The sequence below is a fragment of the Sander lucioperca genome, chromosome 8, assembly GCF_008315115.2.
Source record: "Sander lucioperca isolate FBNREF2018 chromosome 8, SLUC_FBN_1.2, whole genome shotgun sequence".
In the NCBI taxonomy this organism is placed as follows: domain Eukaryota; kingdom Metazoa; phylum Chordata; class Actinopteri; order Perciformes; family Percidae; genus Sander; species Sander lucioperca.
The window spans coordinates 32,316,107-32,330,918 of record NC_050180.1 but is presented as its reverse complement, the minus strand read 5'-3'; the positions used below and the strand labels follow the sequence as shown (position 1 = coordinate 32,330,918).

General features: G+C 41.9%; 1 protein-coding gene across 6 annotated transcripts in view; it reads left to right on the top strand.

Moving 5' to 3' along the window:
- LOC116053036 (diacylglycerol kinase beta) overlaps positions 1-14,812 on the top strand; it is a 133,887-nt gene that overhangs the window by 67,739 nt on the left and 51,336 nt on the right. The gene's annotated exons all lie outside the window — the stretch shown is intronic.

The following is a 14,812-nucleotide window of genomic DNA, read 5'->3' as shown; positions in this document are numbered from 1 at the left end:
TGTCTGGTCACGTGATGACCGCTTACGTGGTCATTACAGTTAAATTTACCCGAGAAAAGGTGACTGTGAGCCGGATACAGAGCACCGTGAGGGGACGGTCCTTCCAGCAGTCGTTGCAGTTAAGTTTAGCCGACAAAAGGTGACGGTCATGTAAACAGTCAAGTTTAGACACCAAAATGAAAAATAGTGTTGTGTTTTGGGTTAAAACACCAGTCATAGTACTCCCAGGACACAAACACCTGTTTCCTGGGTGAAAGTCTTGTGTTTTCCCCTTAACTTCTTTCATCCACCCCGACCTCATCCCTATGCGGATCTTCGTGGTCTTATACAGCAGCAGTCAATGTGGTACAGTAATAAATACGTGGAATACATACAAATTACAGTGCATTACTTTTCATAGCTGTGTGTATGAATGGTTCATGAGAACAGCCTGGTATATTTCAGGCTGTTAAACTCAGTGTTTTGCCAAACTTCGAGATGAATCATCACCATATCAGAAAGTAGGTGCCATCTGATTTTTATTTTAAAACATCAATTATTTTTTTTTTAAACATTTAAGCACCATTAAGCCGATGACTAAAAATATCCGTCAAACTCATTAGATATACAGTACATATGGCCATAAATAAACAGAAGTGGCATATGAGTGAAGAGGACATATGTGCGCAGCTAGACGTTAAAGGGATTTTGGCAAGAAGAAGATGAACCACAGGGATGTTATGTAACTGCCCCCCAACTGATATCTGCATACAGTATGTCAGTGTAAACACCAAGGTTATAATAATTCACGAAAACTAAACTAAAAACTAAAACTAGTCTTGAAAAAAACCTTTTTAATGAACTGAAATTAGATATTTTATTGATCCCAAAAAATGGGAAATAACGTTGTTGCAGCAGCAAAATTTCAGACACACAGCACACATACAGAGTAAACATTAAATAATAGGAAACAATATACATGAAATAATAATAGAATAATACACTAGCAATATTTAAAATTAACTAATTAAAATGAAAACTAGACTTTGAACAAAATATAGAATAACACCAGCTTTATCCTTTTGATGTGTGAAGCTGCGTCTGTTTTCCTCGGGTTGTGACAACGCCACGATGTTTCACGGCCGTTAAACAAAGCGACAAATTGCTGAGCCTTTTCGAGAGCCACAGTGACAGATGGCTGAGTATCTGGCAGCGCACGACACCTGAGCAAACCGATCTCTGACTCACACCAATGAGGTAGCCATTAGTAACCCTCAAATTTGGTTTACTAACCATACAGGGTTTGCATTTCCTGCCACCCCATCACAGACCTTGCTGCTCAGGATTTGGTTGCTGTGGAGACGGGAGGCTGGCAAGGCCGAATCTGAAAAGCTTGCACAGTCATCTGTCCTTTATCTCACCGACTTAATTGTGGATGACACAGTGTGGAGCATGTGGTTGGCTCAGCCAAGGCACTCAGAACTGTAAATCAGAAGTGAATTCTGTTTCAATCTATTCCCATATTTTAGATTAGATAAGAGTTTATGGATCCCCATGGCCAAAAAATAAGTTTACAAATTTTTTGGTATTTGGAAAATAGCTTTAAACATATTAAATGTCCTTCTAGAAGATGAGTATTTAATAGGTTCAGCCATTAGCAGGAGCAACTGGCTGTAAAAGCACTGGGCTCAATGTAAGGGGCTGGCAATAGGCTGCATTCACACACGCTGCGGCAGTCGTCAGATGGTCGGCAAAAACAAGGTTTTTTCAATCATTTTCAATGTGGGTAGTGCGATAAGGCAGTGGCAGCGGGGGCCGTAGGGGAAGCCAGAAGAAAACACAGCAGTCTGCAGCAAAAACTTGAGACAGATTCAACTTTTGGAGAGATGTAACCCGGCATCACGCTGCAGTGGCCAATCATGTAACCGGTGATCAGACTTGGCAGTCTGTTTTGAGGTGGTTGTGTAGTGATTGGCCAAATGAAGCTTCGTGAACCATTTTCTCCTTTTTCAGAGCCCACTAGATGGGACTCTCTCTTCAACAAAGGGTTGAAAACGCACTGAATTGCCATTCCTTTAACCTTGAACAGAGAGCGCCATCTAGTGAGCTCAGAAAATAAAGAAAATGGTTCACGAAGCTTCGTTTGACCATCACTAGCGGTGTGAGAGTCCCGTACAAGAAACAGGGAACATCACTGCCTCTATCGCTGCCACAAGAACATTTTTAAACACTGTGAGGGTAAAAAAACACAAAGTTGCAGTAACAGCTGACTGTTTCCTGCAACATGCTCCAGCTTGTAAAATGAAGCTGCTTTCAAGTGCGGTCAGAAATGTCGAGATCTATAAACAGTCTGACGGAAAACAGTAATTGTGAAATATAAAGTCTACTTGTGCTGCATTGGGGGGTGGGGGGGGGGGTTAAGCAACACAGCAGGACATTTCAGAAATTGGGCCATTTAAGTGACACTCCCACCGCCGCACAACCTGCGGCGAATCGCCAGATCGCTTTCTTTCTTCTGAAAGTGCCCTTAGGAGAGCCAAACGAATGTGTGAAGCCTCTGCCTCCTTTTTTTAGCCTCATGTGGCTCCATATAATTCTATACTGCTGTATTTTATAGCTTCACCAGTTACAGGATAGGTACAGATACAGTTACAGGTATTTTCCTTGTTTTAAAATGGTATGTCAGTATTGATTTAGTTGCAGATACTAAAATAATACTTTTAAAGCGTTTGTTTTTAAACATCCTTTCTGCTGAATTAATAAAAACATTTCATTTACAAATAACGGCGGTGGGTTTAAGCATCTGTGGACGCATACAGGTCGGTGTCGGTTCTTAAAGTGCTTCCACTTGACCTGCAGCCTGGAAAGAATTTGAGAGAAGGAAATCACACCATGTCAGCAGCCATTAAAGATGCCACCTCATGTTGCAGTGAGGAAGCTGATCCCTCTGCAGCGCTTGTCGGTGTGCAGGAGTTTCTGTGGATGGGTGCGCAGGTGTAAATGCGTACTGTTTGTGCATGCACTTGAATGTGCGTGCCTGGCAAGATGCTTCCTAGTCGTAATGGCCAATTCCTAATGTGCACCGCAATCCCTGGCTGTGCCATTAGCTAGGAGGGTGAAGACGACCCTGTGCCTCTTCTGATGGACATATAAGTCGCGAGCTGCTTCGTTCGCCTGATTGGCAGAAGCTGCACCACGGCGACTAACATGAAGAGGTTAATGCAGTTCACTGCAGCCCTCTTGAATCCTAGTGCAGATAGGATTTCAGTTGGATTGAAAAAACAATCTCACCACAAGGTTGGTTTAGTGTGTGTTCTGGAGCTTTCACTTATTGTCGCACAATTCAGACGAAAAGTCTTAGTTTAAAGGTCCAATGTGTGGGAATTTCTCCCATCTAGCGTTGAGATCATATATCGCAATCAACTTGACCTCAACTGGACCTTTAAAATAAGACTGTTCCCCCCCCTCCCCGCTCTAAACTTAACTAATAAGCAAACTGTGATCCTTTCACAATGTTAACAACATGTTTGAAATTTTGACCTTTATGCTCAAAAACACGACCGACGTTCTCTGGTTTAGATATGAGGTTGTATATCCGCTAGGGGTGCACGATTCAGAAAATGTCACGATTCAATTCAATATCGATTTTTAGGCTCAAGATTCGATTCAAAATCGATTTTCGATTCAAAAACGATTCTCGATTTAAAAAAACAATTCACAGTATGTAAATGTAGTTACTTTTCCCATGTGATTGCAGTAGATATACCATTAAAAATTAAATAAATAAATAAATATATATTTTTTTTTTAATTTAAAAAATATGAATTGATTTTTGGAATTCTATGAATCGATTTTGAATCGGTAGAGCTTGAATCGCGATACGAATGTGAATCGTTTCTTTTTGCACGCCCTTAATATCCGCCACCGCTAGGGGCACTGTTTTATGAAAACGCTCCTGTGGGTCCCATTAGACCAGTGTTTTTCAACCTTTTTTGAGCCACGGCACATTTTTTACATAAAGAAAATCCCGCGGCATACCACCAACCAAAATTGTTACAAAATGACACATTGTAGCCTAATAAGATCAGAATCTGCATTTTTCCTTTTTAAAAATGTATCCATCACTGTTGCAGGCTTACGTCGATGATCTCGGCCCTACTGCTTACATCCAGCGAAGTGCGCGAAAGGTGGCAGTAATTCTATTGTCTTAAATCAACAAGGTCATTATTGCGCTATACTGCCACCTACTGACACAGAATAGTATTTCATTTCTCTGCCAGTCATCACATTGCAGGCACAGATGCGCAACAATGGCAAATTATTTGCAGTAACTCAATAAAAAAATGTTGTTGGATCAATTAAGTAAAATCGGCTAATTTCCCACGGCACACAGGATGATCTCACACTAGTGTGCCGTGGCACAGTGGTTGAAAATCACTGCATTAGAGGGTAGGGAACAAACGACCCATATTGTCGTATGGTTTGGAGGACTTCTTGAAAAATATTGTCCAGGAGTAACGCTAAAAACACAGCTATGTCAGAAATCCAATAGCCCAAACAGAGCAGTTTATGTAAATGATGTGCTCAAAAATAAAATATTGCCAAAGGCTACATATTCAGCAAGAGACCGGAGACAGCCGGCTTCTTTCCAGCTGCATGTCTGAACTCACTGGGAGACGCTTGATAAATCCAGGCCGAGGATATGACCTCTCACCTGGTTCTCCATTGTAGAGGTGGTGTTTTTAGACATGGAATATATTACATTGTTAGCTTCATCTATCTAGTAAAGTGATGGCTTTTTGTTATTCGTGTCGGCCCCGCTTCTCACAGGGAATCCACTGCTGCCTGTTTTATAAACTCCCATCAGTGAAGAAGCACTGAATGATGCTAACATGCTGTATGTACATTGTTTTGCTGGATATTCATTTATTCAGCCTGCAGCTGGAATAAATGTAAATTAGAACTATAGGGAGAGGCTATTTGTCAGATTATTACTGTTGAATATTGTTTTAAGCTCTCTGCCCACGAGGGGGAAAAATAGTTTTTTTAAGACTGATCTATATGAGAAGAATCTCCTCTTGTGCCGTGTTCAAAGCATACGGAAATGTTCCAAGGTCTTCTTCAGACATGAGACCAACATGTTAAATTGCCATCAGATTAACGTAAAGGGATTGCATGTCTTTTATTGAGCACTCGGACAAACGGGAGGAACTGCTGAGTGGTGCTAAACTTAGATCTGTGCAATGGTTGGCAAGTGTTAACCCTAACTCACCAGGTCACTTCATCAGATCAGAATTGTTCATGGTTTTGTTAGTTTTGTAAGTAAGTGTACTGAGACAAAGGCCCTATTAAATGTAACGCTGTCCTGAACAGAGTCTTAGTGTTTGAACAGGCAAAGCAACAAGGAACAGAAAGTTCGCATATAAAATTGTGTGTGTGTGTGTGTGTGTGTGTGTGTGTGTGCGTGTGTGTGTGTGTGTGTGCGGCGTGCGTGCGTGTGTGTGTGTGCGTGTGTGTGTGTGATGAAGTAGTGCTGGCACAGACTGAAGGTCAGGGGAAGTATCAGTGACAGGAAATAAGCGCCTGCCAGGTTCAGGCCAGGTTACCACGGTAATGAATGACCGTGCTGAGTGACACCTGGCTGGTCTTAAAGACAAGAGGAGCGGCACTCATAACACAAATACGTGGTTAAACATGTGGACGCACAAACACATTAAAAGTCTTTAAAGCCTCTGAAAACTGGGCTTCAAACCTTAAAGTCCCCCTCCACTCTGTGGACTCTGTTTTTCCTGAGTTTATGTCCCCTGAAATGTCTGACCCTGGCTATACCGACTTGTATCTGTGCATAGTTTGTCACAAGAGAGGTGTTATTACATCCCTCTCCTGAAGGGGGAGATGTCTGTGCACTTCCCTGAAATCTGAGATTCAGTTGTACCCAGGGAAAGCTTGATTTGGCACGTCACAGATTCGAAAGCCAATCGCTGTCTAATATGCAAAACCAGAAAGGAAACCTGAAAGCTCCAGCACAGAGCGGAAACAAGGGGTAAGCTTCGCTTCAGAGCTCAAATCTCCTATGGCGCCATTTTGATGCTACAAAGCGATCACCCGACGTTAGCATCCCATTGACTGCCATTCATTTTGACGTCACTTTGACAGCGAATAACTTTACATCTGAAGTGTTTAAAGACTCTATTTGTCCATTGTTTATTTCTAAAGAAACACGACAATGTATAAAAGGCTCCATTACCTTGTACCTCATGTTATGGCTCCGTAGCAGACGTTTTTATAAAAATAGGCTAACAATTGTGTCATAACCACGCGACTTACTGTCGCATAGTAGAGGAATTACCGTATAGTACAGGAGAAGCTCGCAGGCAGTTTCGACTTACATTAGCTCTTTACGTTTAATTACTAATGTTAACTAGCATTTTAGTTAGCAATAATTAGCCTGTGTCCATGTTATCTCCTTACATATACCTACGCTCTCCGTCTCTGCAAGATTGGGAATGATTGAGATTTCTCTTGGCACAGCTACCAGAAGACTTCCAACCTACAGACACGTTGCTCACGTCACATTTACGTCGTCTCTCTCAGTTGGAGGCAGCGCAGTAACGCTTAGCGCTCACCGGAAAAGTGCTTCTAACGGCCTTCACTGGTCTCCGTCCAGAGCAACGGGATCTGTTGGTCCATTCTTATATACAGTCTATGAGCGGAAACAAATAAAATGCTAACTACATTAACCATTCTGATGTGTCAGCTAGTCGCCGACTTTGGTGCACAACAGACTCTTCAGAGTCTGGGTCTGGCTGAATCTCTCCGATGTTTCATCTCACGGACGAAATAGACCAGACGCCGAAACATTTGCTGCAGATGGTAAGCCCACGCGTCCTATCTGAACAGGTTAACATGGGCGCCGAAAGGAAGCGCGAAGCACTTTGCGGTGATTCCGCCTCCCGTCTACCCGGCGTAGCCATCTTGATGAGCACTGCCCTGTCACCGGTCAAATTAACGCAAGCAGCGATGGGGAGTGGTGCGAGGCCAGATCCAGAATTTCTCAATGAGGGAGTAAGAGTAGATTCCAGAGTTTTTTTTATTTATTTATTTGTAATGTGGGAAAACCATGTTAATATTATTATGTAGTATTTTTACATACTTTAAAACGGGTGAAGGGAGGTGGGGGGGGGACTTACGTGTGTCTCTATAACATTAAATATTCATGACTAAATTAGCAACATCAATACCCATCTTTATTCTTTCATGCATTACATACTGTTGCTTTCTTTCACAGACTGAAAAAAAACCATTTTAAGCACCAGTTAGCTTCTTTTTTGACATAGACAAACAACAGCAACATCGATGGGAAGAGTGGAAACATATTTTAAAGTGCCCATATTATGAAGAAATCACTTTTTTCTGGGATTTGGGGTGTTATTTTGTGTCTCTGGTGCTTCCACACTTATACAAACTTGGGAAAAAAACATCCATGCTGTTTTGAGTGAGATACGGGTTTTTGAATGTGTCCCGCCTTCAGTCTCCGGGTGAGCTGTTCACAATCGGTAGGGCTTTTTACATCACTAGCCGAAATGAGGTGGCTAACCGTAACATGCAGTAAACTACTTACATGTCCCTATTCTGCAGGTATTCCACGCAAAGTTGGAAGTGTGCCCTCGTTTAGAAGAAGTCTCCCGGCTAATCCTGCCTTGTGCTACTGAAGTTGTAGAAACAAACAGCTAGCTAGATGATGTGATCTTATCTAGCTACTGCGCATGTGTAACTGCCAACAAAGATGTTAGAGCAGTGAGCAACACGTTCTCACACTCATCTCGTAAAATATGGACGCTTGGTCAGGTGCCTTTATCGTTCTTATTGGCGCTAAAAGTCTCCTTTAGCGCTATAAGTAAATGCGCTTGGTCGGGACTATTGCCGTCCCTTTGGCGCCGTCCCTTTAGCGCTTTAAGTAAACACTCTTGGTCAGGACTATAGCCGTCCCTTTTGACGCAGTTATGTTAAGGAAAAGGTCGTGGGTGGGCGTACGGTTCCGTGACACGCGGGAAGAACGGGATGGTTGGGTTTAGGAAAGGGTCGTGGGTGGGTGTACGGTTCTGTGACACACGGGAGGAAAGAAAAAAGCGACTATAGCAAGCGGGACGCGAACCCCGCTCTCCTGGGTGAAAGTCCTGTGTTTGTTTGACCCATCCACCACCCCAACAAACCTCCTTACACGGAAATTCGCCGTTACATACTACTCGCTAAATCCTATCTAACTGCTGCTGTCCCCAGTGCGTTACACAAACACACTGAAAGACGCCTTTTTCGCCGCATCAGAAGCTGACAGCCACTGTCCAAACGTCCTTATTTTACGAGTTCAGAATGAGAATGGGTTGCAGTGAGAGGTCTCACTCTGTAGCTAAAACACAGACCTGAACACAGGGTGAAAAGAGGATCTGCAGCAATGTGCAGTGCAACAAAAATATGGTGTTTTTTGAAAATTAAACCATGTAAACCTATTCTGGTACAACCTCAAAATACAATTATGAACCTGAAAGTGAGCATTATATGGCCACTTTAATAAAGTAAAAGTGCTGTTAATTAAATAAAAATGAAACAAATAAATTTTTAAAATACCTTACTTATCGTTTTTACTTAAAAATACAATGCTCAAAACTTTATTTATAACAAATGAAAGCCCATTTATGACATTTATGAAAGCCCATTTATGAAATAAGCATGCATGATAAATAGTCAAAATTATGAGACACCCCTACAGTCAAAGGTTTGGTTTAGTATTATAATTTTTTTTCTTGGCAGGAAAGGTCTTCCATAATAATATTAGGACTGTAGGTTCTTTGTAATAGGAAATATTAGTATAAAACCCTCTTAAAATCATAGACGGTGCATGTTTAGCTTGCTCTATATCGTGCATGCTAACCTGAGCTCCTGGTATAACAGAATAATAGGATATTAGAGATTTGAGGCTGGCTATGACATTTCTCTTTGACATTAAGCTAACCAAGCCCCTTACCAGAGGCCAGTGAAACAAAATAGGGGAGGGACTGACAACCTATTTCTCTGCTGTGGGTCCCACTGAGGTGACATTTTCCAGCCAGCGTTTTTGTTGTTTTTTCGTTGTTTGTCTCTCTCTTTCCCCTTCCTACTTTTCACATCACCCATCTAATAGCACCTCCTCTTGCCCCCACGCACCATGTGCAAAACTTCAAACGGCAAGATCAAAACAACCTTCATCACACAGGCAACTATAGGCGAAGGCAAATGTCACATATTGTTACAGCCAGATTTTTCATGGGGGACAGAATGCATAAAAGTGGTACTGGTCAGTGATTGCCTGCAGCAGGGGACAGAGAGCAGATTTAGTGGCATCAAACAGCCCGTCATGTTTTGGGAAGCCACTTTGTGTCATTGTCTGGCCCTGATCCACATGCTGTGCTGGATTCGCTGCCCACATTGTTTCAAAATCAGTGAAAACATAACTCCCTGTTTTGTTCACACTTGACAAGCCTCCTCAGGCAAACTATAAAAAAAAGTTTGCATTGCATGCTTGTTGTTGTGACGAGTAACCTTGCCATGAGAATCAGCTTTTTAGTTTAAGCTCTGGGGTCAACGTTAGTTTCATGTGTCTTCACCTGAGATGGCTCCTCACTCCCCTGGTTCCAGTATCAAATTCTCCGTCAGTTAAAGCAGCAGATGCAGCTCTATTTTAAGATCTCATATTTGCTGATGCTGTGAGATCTCAGAGTCTGGTTTAGGAGGTGCATTGCAGCAGGCCGGTCAGGTCGTTCTCGTGAACCATTCGTACATATAGCTACGAAAAGTATTGCACTGTAATTTGTATGTATTCTATTATTTGTTACTGTATGCACCTCATTGACTGCCACTGTATAAGAGTGTTTGGTCATAAAACAGAAGGTTTTCAAGCGGGGGGGGGAGCATGTATAGCACTAGTGGATGGTACTGAGGGTGACAAGTGAGGACGCGTTTAATTGCACATGTCCACCTGTCTTGTCACAACCTTCCGTTCTCCTTGTTGCAGAGTGTTGAAACACCTGCACAGGCAGGCAGGGTGCCAGGCTGCCAACACAGATGTGTTTCCCCTTCAGAGTTGCATGATGCTTGACTTTGGTGTGAATACACACTTCTTTTACTAAACCCCCCCCCCACAAATACACACACACACACACACACACAAAGGCTATAACAGATCAGTTATCTGACTATGATGCCCCAGTTTTATTATGGAATTAAATAAAGCATAGGTCACATACACTTCCAGGAAAGTGGAAACGTATGACACAAAATATTTGTTGCCTCTTAAACAGCAGCTTGCTCATTTCCCTGCTACATCCTTTTAGCAGCTTAGCACCTAGTGACGACCCAGGTTGGTAATATTAGCATACTGTGTGGAGTTTAAAAATGTCACATTATGTCATTTATATTTACTGATATTTATTTTTAGGCTGTGTACCACTTTCACGTTCAACATTTTTCTTTTTTTCATTATGAACTGTACAAAATATGGGTAGTAGTTTGAGCATGAGCAGAGTACTCGTATCTCCAGCTGTAAAACTTATGCTGACGGTAATAATTGTGTATGAAAGTGCACTGTATCAGAGTACTGTATTTTTTTAAAAGTAGCTGTGAGTTGGGCTCCTGGTTAGCTCACCTGGTAGAGCTGGTGCCCATATATAGAGGTTTATTCCTTGACGCAGTGGCCGCGGGTTCAACTCTGACCTAGGGCCCTTTGCTGCATGTCATTCCCCCTCGCCCTCCCCTTTCAAGTCTAAGCTGTCCTATAGAAATAAAGGCCTAAAATGCCCCCCTCAAAAAAAAAAAGTACATTCACTCAAGTACTGTTCTCAAGTACCTTAGCTACTTTATACTTCTACTCCACTACATTTTACAAGGAACTATTGTCCTTTTTGATGGCTCATGTAGCTAACCAGTGTCTAGTTAGCCTGGTAAGAAGAAACAACACGTAAAAAGACAACTTTGGAGTTGCTGGAAGGCTTGCATTTTTGTTGTTGTTGAAAAGGCTAGCTCCAGTCCCTGTGGCAAGCTTACACAAGTCTGTCCACTGAATTCACAGAATCAAAACTTATGTTCACCCTCTATCATCTCCCCCTTCCCCCTCGCCCTCCCCTTTCTAGTCTAAGCTGTCCTATAGAAATAAAGGCCTAAAATACCAAAAAAATAATCTTTAAAAATTCAAAATAGTCAAAAGTCAAAATAACGCGGTAATTTAGATTAATTAATCTGAGAAAAAATAACACGTTAAAAAAAAGTAAAGCAGATTAATCTATTCCGACCCAGAGCCGTTCTAGCCACCATTGGACTGTAAAATGAAGGAGGTTGAAATGTGCTGCCTGGATCATTAATTGGAACATTTACTTGTAAAAATCTTCTTCCTGCCAACCCTGGCTACCAAAAAGAGCAGAAAAGTGCAATGCGATATACAAAGTATAGACCAGTTATAGACAGGTGGTGCATAGACAGGACAATAAATATAGTGCAGTGTAGACAGTAAAGTTTACAGTAAAGTTTTAAAGCTGTAATTGCAATACCGTGAAACCTTGATATTTTTGCTGAAGGTTATCATACCGTCAGAATCGTATACCGGCCCACGCCTACTGGAAATACTCTGTTTGGTTTAGACGAGGGGTGGCTCCTGGGTAGAGCCTTCATGCCGTTCCTTGAATTTTCGTTTTTTTTGCTGTCGGCCTTTACCGACTGCAGGTTGGACTTTTTCTTTGTCTTTGTGTAAATGACTCGTCTTCACCTTCAGATGTTTGCATTCTTCCCGTTTCGCGCCAGCTGGCAGGCGAGTCAGGCAAGTCTGTTTATTGTCCGGTCCAACTGATTCAGACATCACGTTCTCACATACAGCTCCTGCGAGATAAGTTCAGGGTTGCAATGCATGTGAGAAAGGTACTATATAATAGTGTCATCTATCAAATTACAGTACGTTAACTTGATTGAGGTCCAATTAGTTAAATTGTAAAATCCACTTACTTAAATTTGAAGGCTAATTCATCCCCCTGATTTACGAGTTATTGCTGCATATGAGAACTGCATATTTGATTCCTGTATCAATATGAAGTATTTGAATAGTAAGACTTACTAAATATTTTCTCTCTCCACATGGATTTCGCACGTACAATAGCTTTTTGTCATAACTGTAGCCAGTTACGAGTTATATATACATTTTCTTTATACAGTTTAGCAGTTAATTCATTTTTCTGGGTATTCCATAATCATGTCTTCATGTCCTTATCGTCTTTACGCATTAACTGGTGGAAGTAAGTCGGGTTGTGTCATGTGTCTTGTCTCTGTTAAGCACTTTAAGCAGAGCCAGATGATGTAATTATACAATAACAGTCCTTAACTCGGCCTTCATACGTTAACATCATTACTGACTCCACTGTCAGAGTGACACTTTCCATCCTCCATGCTCTGGTGCCATGTACCATCTCCATCACATGTACGTCTACGTTAGCTATATCACTTCCTCGGATGTATAGTCGATATAATCTCTGGGCCCATGCATCTTGAAATTATTTTATATGTACAGTGGCTGTTTATCTGTGAAAGACAGATCACATCCTCAGGCCTGAGTGGAGAAGAAGCAGCTCTGGTCAAACTCAACTTGCAGCCAAATGAAGGCTGCTCAGTTTAATTGATCACATCCACTGAAAGCTCAAGTGTCCAGAGCACTGGTGTGTGTGTGTGTGTGTGTGTGTGTGTGTGTGTGTGTGTGTGTGTGTGTGTGTGTGTGTGTGTGAGTGTGTGTGTGTGTGTGTGTGTGTGTGTGTGTACGTGTGTGTGCTGTGAAGCGGTTTGCAGGATGTTCATGATATTCTTGTGCTTCATTTTTCATCTTCCTATGTCAATGCAACGCTACCTCTAATGCTCATTAAATTGTTCCCATGTTTTTTTTTATTATTCTGTGGGGTTGTAGTTCATTCAGTCGCTAGTCCAAATATAATTCACTGTATTACGACTAGAGGATGGATACCCGAACCGAGCCCGACGGGCCGGGCCGGGTTCGGACAGATATTTAGAAATGATGTTTGGGTTCGGGTCAGGCTCGGTCACATCAGCACGATAAGGCATTGAACATTTAAAATTTTAAAAACAGCTTATTATGTAGGTGCGTGCCTGTGATAACATGCGCTTGTTGCCCCGTGTGCACTGATGCGCTCATCTGTTGACATTTCCGAATGCCTTCCTACAGTTGCTTAATAAAAGCTTTCCACACAAACAAACGTACATGTGTCATTAGTATAAGAAAAAAAAAACGAGATTTTAACCGTGTCGGGCTCGGGTCGGGCTCGGGCATAAATATCTTAATGCCTGTCGGGCTCGGGCCGGGTTCGGTTACTGCTCTGTCGGACGCGGGCCGGGCTCGGACAGAAAAATGCGGCCCGATCCACAATTACGACTACAAATGAGACCAACATGCAACTTATATTGCAGCCAATCCAGACACCAGTCCTATAATGCCAATGAAGAAATGGGGGAATTGTTGCAGACGATGTTTCCGGACTCTGACATCTGACTTTGTTTTTGATGGTGTGATATAGGTCTTATATTTATTAATAATGGCCCTAAAATGGTCTTAAAAAGTCTTAAATTTGACTTGGTGAAACCTGTAGAAACCCTGTGTAGTCATAGTGTCTATTTAACAGCGTACATTTCAGACTGGAGCTATGTTGGAGGTGTTGAATTGACAACACGTTAAGTAACGAGGTGCATGTATAAATGGAGCTTTAAATCTAAATTCTTGTGATTTATCAGACTTGTGACAGTTTAGTATTATGAAGCAAGTAAATGGTTTTAAAAGTTGAAACCTCTGTAATGTAACATTATGTTATTATACTTGTGACCATCAAGCATTTCTGTGATGAATGAAAAATCAAATTGCCCGCATGGCTTAAGATGTAGACCATTGATAATGCTGTTGTGACAGTGTGATCCCCCGGAGGCGTTTGTGTCTGTCTGTAAGTGAGGTCATACTGAGGCTGCTCTTGTGACGGATCAGGGCTAACAGTCACCTCTGCCCCAGAGGTCAGGGGTTAAACCATGGGGAGAGGAGGGCAGGGTCCGGCCTGAGCTGGATCAACTTGTGACCTTTCGTTCAACGCTGCTTTGTGTCATAAGTCAAAGCTCCATTCTACTTAGTATTTTACGCTGTCATCCAACTTAACCCTCGTGTTGTCTTCCCATCGACAGTGCAACCTTTTGTTTTTCTGGGTCAGAAACATTTTGGTCGTCTTATTCGACACCTTTGTCACTTTTGCGACGTTTTTTTTTCTCATTTTTCTGATGTTTTTGTCGATTATTTTCCTAAATTTCCCAGACATCCTCTGTTTTCTTCTTTTCTCCCACTAACAGTCCAAAGATTTGACTAAGTTTACTATGCGACAAAGGAAAGCAGCAAATCATCGCATTGGAGAAGCTGGAACCAGAGAATGTTTGGCATTTTTGCAATTGGACTTATTCGAATTGATTGATTTTTCTGTCAGTCAACTGATTGATCATCTAATCATTTTAGCTTTAGGACTTATGTTATGTCAGCCTGGAGATTGAAAAGAGAAGTAACTCTTCGATGCAAAAGACAGTCACAATGGAAAATGAGAACACTAACGTTTTCATAACTGCACTAAGACTGGGCCATCTGAGGCTTTCCCTTGCTTCATTGGGCTTCGATGTAGAGTTGCAGAGCACTGAAATCCAATCCACAATCTCCACAGTAATGGTGGTGACTCCAATGTTTAAACCTGTTAGCCAAAACTACATCAGTAAAGGGGTGGATATAGGT